The sequence below is a fragment of the Microtus ochrogaster genome, chromosome X (genome assembly GCF_000317375.1).
Source record: "Microtus ochrogaster isolate Prairie Vole_2 chromosome X, MicOch1.0, whole genome shotgun sequence".
NCBI lineage: Eukaryota > Metazoa > Chordata > Mammalia > Rodentia > Cricetidae > Microtus > Microtus ochrogaster.
The window spans coordinates 162265-170932 of record NC_022026.1 but is presented as its reverse complement, the minus strand read 5'-3'; positions in this window follow the sequence as shown (position 1 = coordinate 170932).

Genomic DNA, 8668 nt, shown 5'->3' with positions numbered 1-8668 from the left:
AGGCTGTCTCACAATTCCAGTTCTTTTGCAAAAATATTCTACTCTTCTCCCACATTTCACCTGTGACCCCCTCTCCTTTCTTGGATGAGGCAAGGCTCAAGCTAAGAAATACATATTGTGTAAAGGACGCCATGGAATATGTATTACAGGAAGATACATCTTCTATGTTCAAAGACCCTGTGACCCAGTTACAGAATAATGCAATTAATTTAGAAACAGGAATTCAACAACAGAGGGCTGGAGAGATGGCTCAGTGATTAAGAGTCCTTGCTGTTCTTAGAGAGGATGCAGGTTTGATCCCCAAACCCACATCATGGTTCACAACTGTCTGTAACCCCCCAGTTTCAGGCGATTCAGCCTCCTGTTCTTACCTCTGCATGCACATGGCACACATACATACATGCAGGAAACAGTCATGCACACAAAATGAATCTTTTTTTTAAAGATTTTATTTATTATGTATACAGTGTTCTGCCTGCATGTAAACCTGAAGGTCAGAAAGAGGGCACCGGATCTCATAGATGGTTGTGAGCCACCATATGGTTGCTGGGACTTGAACTCAGGACTTCTGGCAGAGCAGTCAGTGCTCTTAACCTCTGAGCCATCTCTCCAGCCCACAAAATAAATCTTAAAAAAAAGTAAAATTAAGCAATAGTGAGTACAAGGGTATGTTGAGAATATATACTCAACATCATTGACTGCTCCCAGAAAGAATAATCTATTTTAATATTTTTATTTATTTATTTGTGTGTGGGAAGTGCATAAGCATTCTGGTATTTGTGTGCAGGTCACAGGATGGCCTGCAGGAGTTGATTCTCTCCTTCCACCATATGGGTTCCAAGGATTGAACTCAGGTTATCAGACTTGACAGCCTACTTACTGTCTTTGCCTACTGAGCCATCTCACAGCCCTCATAGGTTGGTTATTTATTTATTTATTTATTTATTTATTTATTATGCATACAATATTCTGTCTGTGTGTATGTCTGCAGGCCAGAAGAGGGCACCAGACCCCGTTACAGATGGTTGTGAGTCACCATGTGGTTGCCGAGAATTGAACTCAGGACCTTTGGAAGAGCGGGCAATGCTCTTAACCACTGAGCAATCTCTCCAGCCCCCTCATAGGTTTTTAAAAATATTTAACTATTTTATGTGCATTTGGTATGAGGGTGTCAGATTCCCTGGAACTGGAGTTACAGACAATTGTGAGCTGCCATATGGGTGCTGGGAATTAAACCCGGGTCCTCTAGGAGAGTAGCCTCTTAACCACTGAGTCATCTCCCCAGACCTACCCTAATAGTTTTTGTGTACAAGCCTACATTATGTTTTTTTTCTTTTTGCTAAATAACATTTAATTTCTTTTGGTATTATTGTCCTAAAGGGTGCTGAGGTGGATGGCCTTACTGTCAGGTGGAACACTCTATTTGGTTTTTGGTGATTCTCCAGCAGGAGACTTCAATAGTTGTTTTTTATACATCTAGCTCTCTGTTCAACTGTAATCTAAAAATGTCTAGTAAAGGTACAATAGTCCCGGGTGAGTGTCCATGTTTGAAGATGCTCCTTTAATGGTCTTACTGGAATCCTGCTATGAGAATCTTGAGATGACAGCTCCTGAGTTCTTTCCTGTTAGGCCTATGCAGCTCTGCCCCCAGACAGCAAAATGTAACTCATTTCAGTGGGCTTCTCAAAGAAAGGTTCAGTTCACCTCTACAGTCCTTTGGCAAGACTACCTGGCCTCAGGCTCATCACAATCACCAGTATGTTTCTTGTTTCCTAGCCTGGATCCCAGTCTTTAGTATTCCAGTAAGAGCTGGTTTTCTTGTCAGTTGCTCCTACCCAATGTCTTGCCTCTGCATTTTACCAAAAGAGCTTGGGTTCTTGTTGTCTGTTGACTCGATGACTAATGAAACCCTGGCTGGTATGCTTTTTTATGACTGAAAATCTTCCAGCCGTGACTCAGACTGTACTTGCTTGCTCAGAGGCTTGTAGCTAGCGCGAGGATATATTGTGGCTAAGGTCAGTGATGTTAAGGACCATCACCTCAATTACTAAGAGAGTCCGGGGTCAGATGCTGATCTAAGCACAACTGGCTAGGCTAAGGCAAGAAAAAAATCCTTAGTCCAGAATAGCTGGATAAGCCCAGGAAAGGAACTAAGCTCACTTGGAATGGCATGGGCCCAGTTATGTACAGACAGCTTTCTAGAAAGCAAGGCTTAATTTCTACTATGTTTACTAGCAAATGCCTCTAAAGGTAGTTTATTATCTTGAAACACCAAAGGGGACAGAGTTGCTGCCTTCCTCCATTGCTACCTTCCTCCATTGGTCATTCCTCATCATCTTCCTGGAAGGGCACTTACTTGCTCCTTTTGGAAAAAAAGGCTGGCTTAGGCTCTTAAACTGCCTTTAAGTTTCTTTCTTTCTTTCTTTCTTTCTTTCTTTCTTTCTTTCTTTCTTTCTTTCTTTCTTTCTTTCTTTCTCTTTCTTTCTCTTTTTCTTTCTTTCTCTCTCTCTCTCTCTTTCTCTCTCTCTTTCTTTCTTTCTTTCTTTCCTTGTCTTTTTTTTTTTTTTTTTGATTTTCAAGACAGGATTTCTCTGTGTAACAAACAGCCCTAGGGTACTGGAACTAGTTCTTATAGACCAGGCTGGCCTCAAACTCACAGAGATCAACTTACCTCTGCCTCTCTCCCCAGTGCTGGGATTAAAGGCACGTGCCACCACCTCCTAGTACCTTTAAGTTTCTTGACCATATCAGCATGATTTACACAGAGCAACCATTGAGTTAAACTCTTGTTTTGATTCTAAGTCTTTGGCTGTCTGTGCCTCTAAGGGCTGTGCATAGACATTAAGATTGATGAAATATTTCATCTGAGAGTTTCTTAGATTAGTGGATATCAAATACTGGTTCAAGTTAACTGCAGTATCTCAATTACTTATAGAACAGATTTCCAAACCACTTTATCTAGAAGCTCAAAAGTGGTGTTCAGGAATTGGAATTTTTAAAATGGTCACAGATGATTCTGTGGTGCCCCCATGTCTATATGTGTATAGTTTTCCATAAGCTTCCTGACAAGCTCTAACAGCAGAAACTGTCTTGCTTTAGCCACGTCGTTAAAGCCAGCTATGTGAATAGGACACTCTGGGTTCCCAAGGAACTCAGCCTGGTGAAGTGGATCCTTTCAGGCCCTAAGCAAGAAAAAAATTAAACAATTTTGGGCACACCCATTGTCCTTGGGCTGCTTGCCTGAAACTACTAGGTAAGAGCCTCTTAACTTCAAGAGACTTGGGAAGACTAATCCTGAGTATAAACACTTTCACATTGAGTGCCACTCTAGATGCAAGTGAAAAAATTGACACTAAAAGGAGATACACGTCCACCACACGCCTCCTGTTGGCGAAGTTAGTGATGGGAGCAAAGTGGTTTTCTGACAGCTGAATGAATATTTCCTGGATGCTTGTCTAAGTAGCAGGAACAAATTCTGGCACTAACTCGGGCACTTAGACACCAGGAGCTAGGATATCCTTACTCAAGGAAATGACCTGAAGGTGCCCTGACATTACTCCTTGTCCAATTACTAGGGCTTCACTCTTCCCGGGAAGCATTCATACTTTTTTAGATCAACGTCAATAAATCTGTACAGTAATAACATGATGGTTTATCTAGACTAGGGTAGTAAATTCTAGGGATGTCCTTACAGAGAAACATGGTGGGGGTGTAGTAACTATTGGAAGATAAGGGTTAAATCAAGGAGTTTGTTTACTCAAGGTCACTGAAGCACTAATGACCAGTATCTTTTTTTTCTTTCTTTTCTTTTTTTTTTTGGTTTTTCGAGACAGGGTTTCTCTGTGGCTTTGGCTCTTGTCCTGGAACTCGTTCTGTAGACCAGGCTGGCCTTCAACTCAGAGATTTGCCTGTCTCTGTCGTGCTGGGATTTAAGGCATGTACCACCACTGCCCGACAGCTCTTATGTTATTATTTTTGGTTTTTTGAATTAGAGTCTCGCGCTGCAGCTTAAGCAGTCTAGAAACTCAGTATGTAACACCTCAGGCTGAAACTCTCAATTCTTCTGCCACAGTCTCTTGGGTGCTGGGATGACAGGCATGCACTACCACATCTAAGTACTACATGATGGTTTTAGCATTGGCTGTCATGCTTAATCCTCACAATAGCCTCTGAGGCACATAATGAGCCAAGCATTTTGCCTAGGGTTACGTGGCTGCCAAGTGTTGGATAGGGTAGAACCCTGTTATGCCTAACTGCACAGCCTGAAGCACAGTGCATACTTCCCTTACCCCACTCCATCTCAAACCTGAGAGGAGTAAACACTCTTGGGCCTGAGCTTATTGGCCCCATATCTGTGTCATTTAGGATAAGCAGAGTAGATGGGCATTGATACAGGATACCAGGGCTTGAGTTGGTTAAATCATCCTTAGAATAGGCTTAGGCTAGTACCTGGGAGTTCACAGACACACAAAAATCAAAACATCCTAGGAGAGAAGGGAATGGCAAGGGATGGAAAATCTAGTTTTGAACTATAGAGCTTTTAAAGAAGAGGTACTTTACAGACACTTCTTGCACCATTTGAGAAATGGGAATATGATTTGTAAGATTCTTTCCAGTTCACTATTCCTTTGACAAATATAAGTATTAGGATTGAGCGCTACTTTTTATGGACATATGCATGTTAAGCTCACTATGAAGATAATGAAGATTTAGGCCAAAAGATAAGAATTATATGTTTGTCTACAAATCAGAAATCAGCTTTGAATACTACAAATTTTCTGATAAAGAAAATATTCCAAGGGATAACTGTAGTTTGTTTAAATACACACTTATTCTTACTTATAAATGCTTTGGCTTGTTTCTAGTCAGCTTTTCTAACATAATTTATCCCACTTTAACTACATTTTGACTCTGGGCTTTTTACCTTTCTTTATTCTATACATCTTTCTTTCCTTCTTACTCCATGGCTGGCCCCTTCTTCTTTTCTCACTCCTCCTCTTAGCTCTCTCCCCTAGATTTCTCCTCTTTATTCTCTGCCTGGCAGCCCCACCTATCCCTCTCTCCTGCCTAGCTAATAGCTATTCAACTCTTTATTAGACCAATTAGGTGTTTTAGACAGGCAAAGTAACACAGCTTTACAGAATTAAACAAATGCAACATAAAAAGAATTCAACACATCTTTGTTCAAGACCATCCTTTGGCCAGGTATGGTGGCTCAGGTCAGGTTCCAGCATTGGGAGGCAGAGGCAGACAGCCTCTGTGAGTTCAAGGCCAGCCTGGTTTACGTAAATAGTCAGGAAAGCCAAAGGTGCGTGGAGAGATTCTGTCTCCAAAAACAAACAAAAACAGTGCTAGTGGCACGTTCAAGGCCAACCTGAGGGCAATGTGAGAATTTGCTCCAGCTTGGAGTATAGCTCAGTTGGTAGAGTGTTGTCTAGCATGCATGAAGCCCTAAGTTCCATCTCCAGCACCACCATAAAAAATCAATCAAACCCCCAAAACCCATCTTCCTGCTCCTCCCACCCCTCCAAAACACACCATTCCAAACAAAACAAAACAAATGAAAACCCAAACCTTTAGTAGTAAAAAGAAAATGCTGATTTTCCTAAAATGAGGCAGGAAAAGTGGTACTTCTACCATACAGATATAAGTACTTCCTGATAACGATGTTATCTTCCAGAATGATGTCACTCTAGTTTTCTCATACATAAAATAGGCTTGGAAACCATTTGTTCAGGAATTTTGGAAGGTTAAAGATAACTTTTAGCCGGGCGGTGGTGGCGCACGCCTGTAATCCCAGCACTCGGGAGGCAGAGGCAGGCGGATCTCTGTGAGTTCGAGGCCAGCCTGGTCTACCAAGGGAGTTCCAGGACAGGCTCCAAAGCTACAGAGAAACCCTGTCTCGAAAAACCAAAAAAAAAAAAAAGATAACTTTTAGATAGATATTTGTATACTGTATGTATTTTCCATATATACAGTTATTTTGAGACTGGGTCTCTTTGACTGTCCTGGAGCTTTCTACATAGACCTGGCTGGCCTCAAACTCATAGGAATCCACCTGCCTCTGTCTTTCAAGTGCTGGGATTAAAGGCTGTGCTCACACCAACCCTGAATTCTTTTGAGAAATAAATGAAAATGGAAGGTTACACAATCTTTTCCCATTTGGCTTAGAAAAGTAATTTTGTGTTGAATTATATTTCTTTTATTCAGAGGCACTCATAGACTACTAAGTGATCTAAGCTAACTTAAATACTATTTCAAATTGTCTTTAGGGCATTTGACCCAGTCAGTGAGAGACAAGTTGGTAAATAGCCTACTCATTTACTAACAATTATCTTGTTTTGAGGCTCTGAACATTTGGTAAATAGTAATATCTCATTCCAGGGCTGTTGAGATGGCTCAGTCAGCAAAGTCCATCGTTAAACCTGAGTTTGATCCTCAGATCCCACATAGATCATCAGACTCCCCAAAAATGTCTTTTGACTTCCACTTATGAGCTATGGCATGTACACACCCATACACATACACACATAACAAACGACTAAATAAATAGCTAGGCGGTAGTGATGCACACCTTTAATCCCAGCACTCAGGAGGCAGAGATAGGTGGACCTCTGTGAGTGAGGCCAGCATGGTCTACAGAGCAAGTTCCAGGACAGGCTCCAAAGCTACAGAGAAACCATCTCTAAAAATAAAAAAAATGTACTAAAAAAACTCTTTCCTACCAGAATATGCTATAATGCATCTCATCAGATAGATTATGATAAAAAATGTGATGCTGGAAATTGAATTCAGGATCTCTGGAAGAGCAGCCAGTGATCTTTTTATGACTGGGCTCAGTGGTTAAGAGCACTTGCTTGATTCTCTTGCCTAGGAACCACAGTGTGTGACTTCCAGCACCTACAACTCTAATTCCAAGGGCAATGATGTTCCAAGGGGATCTGAATATACATAGTGCACAGATATGCATGCAGGCAAAATACCTATACACATAAAAAAAGTAATGATTTACTCTTGGTTCCACATGAGAAGATATGGTTTCTTTCTCTTTTCTATATTGTCATCATCCTGCCTTGTTTCCCCTCGCATGGTTCACTTCATTTACACACACACCATCACCATCAGTCACTTTTCAGATATGAAAGAAAATGTGGTACTTGAATATGACTGACAGTAAACTCTAGTCCCACCTATTTTCCTGTAAAATGACACAATTACCATCATCCTTATGGCTGACAAAAACTCCACTGTGTACATACACACACACACACACACACACACAAAATGGAGTTTTGTCAGTCACACACACACATACCGCCTTTTTAAATTCATTCACTTCCCCCATTCAGCTGTTGATGAGCATCTAGGTATTTCATATTTTGACTATTGTGATTAGAGCCACAATAAATATAGACATGAGTAATTCTGTGGTATGTTTACTCAGAGTCCTTTGGGTGTCTAGGTCATAGAGGTACAGTGGGTTATATGGCACTTCTACTTTAGTTTTTTGAGGAACCTCACTGAGTTCCATAGTGGCTGCATGAGTGTATATTACTGTCAGAGACATGTGTTCTTTCATTACATTATAATGATGGCCATTCATAGACTTTGGCATATGGAATCTCAATGTAGTTTGTGCATTTTCCTGATGGTTAAGGCTGTTGGATTTTTTTGTGTATATATCAGCCATTTGTATATCTTTGAAGGAAAAGATACATCGTTTATTGTGTGTGTATGTATGCATGCCAGGGCAAATGAAGAGGTTGGGGGACAACTTTTAGGAGTGAGATCCCTCTTTCTATACCATGTGAGTCCCAAGGATGAAATTCAGGTTATCAGGCTTGATGACATGATCTTTACTCACTTTTTTTTTTTCGAGACAGGGTTTCTCTGTGTCTTTGGAGCCTGTCCTGGAACTAGCTCTTGTAGACCAGGCTGGCCTCGAACTCACAGACATCCTCCTGCCTGCCTCTGCCTCCAGACTGCTGGGATTAAAGGCATGGGCCACCACCGCCCAGCCATTTATCTTAATTTTAAAGAAAGAATACGGCTGTTTGAATTGCTCAGTGATCCGGGTGGTAGAGGCGCATGCCTTTAATACCAGCTACAGAGAAGCCAAACCCTGTCTCGAAAAACCAAAAAAAAGAAAAATATTTATGTGTTTTTTTCCAAGTCCATGCACCATGTGCATGTAGTGCCCATAGCGGCCAGTAGAGGACATCAGATCAGCTGTAGATGGTTAGAGCTGCCCTTGAATACCAGAAATCGATGTCCAGTCCACTGAAAGGGCAGCTTGCTTTCTTAACTGCTGAGTCATCCTTCTATTTCTTTTGAGAAATGTCTGCTGAGTTATTGGCTGGATTATTCAACGTTTGTATTCTTTTATTTGGTATTTTTACTAGCATATATTAAATACACATAATGATGTATTTATTGATAGATTCTAGATACTAACTCCATGCTAAATATATAGTTGGTAAAGATGTCTATCCCCATTTTGTAGGCTATCACTTCACTCTTATTGCTTCTTTTGCTGCTCCGCAGGTTTTTAATCACATGCAATTTTTTTTTAAATCAATTCCTGGCCGGGCGGTGGTGGCGCACGCCTTTAATCCCAGCACTCAGGAGGCAGAGGCAGGCGGATCTCTGTGAGTTCGAGACCAGCCTG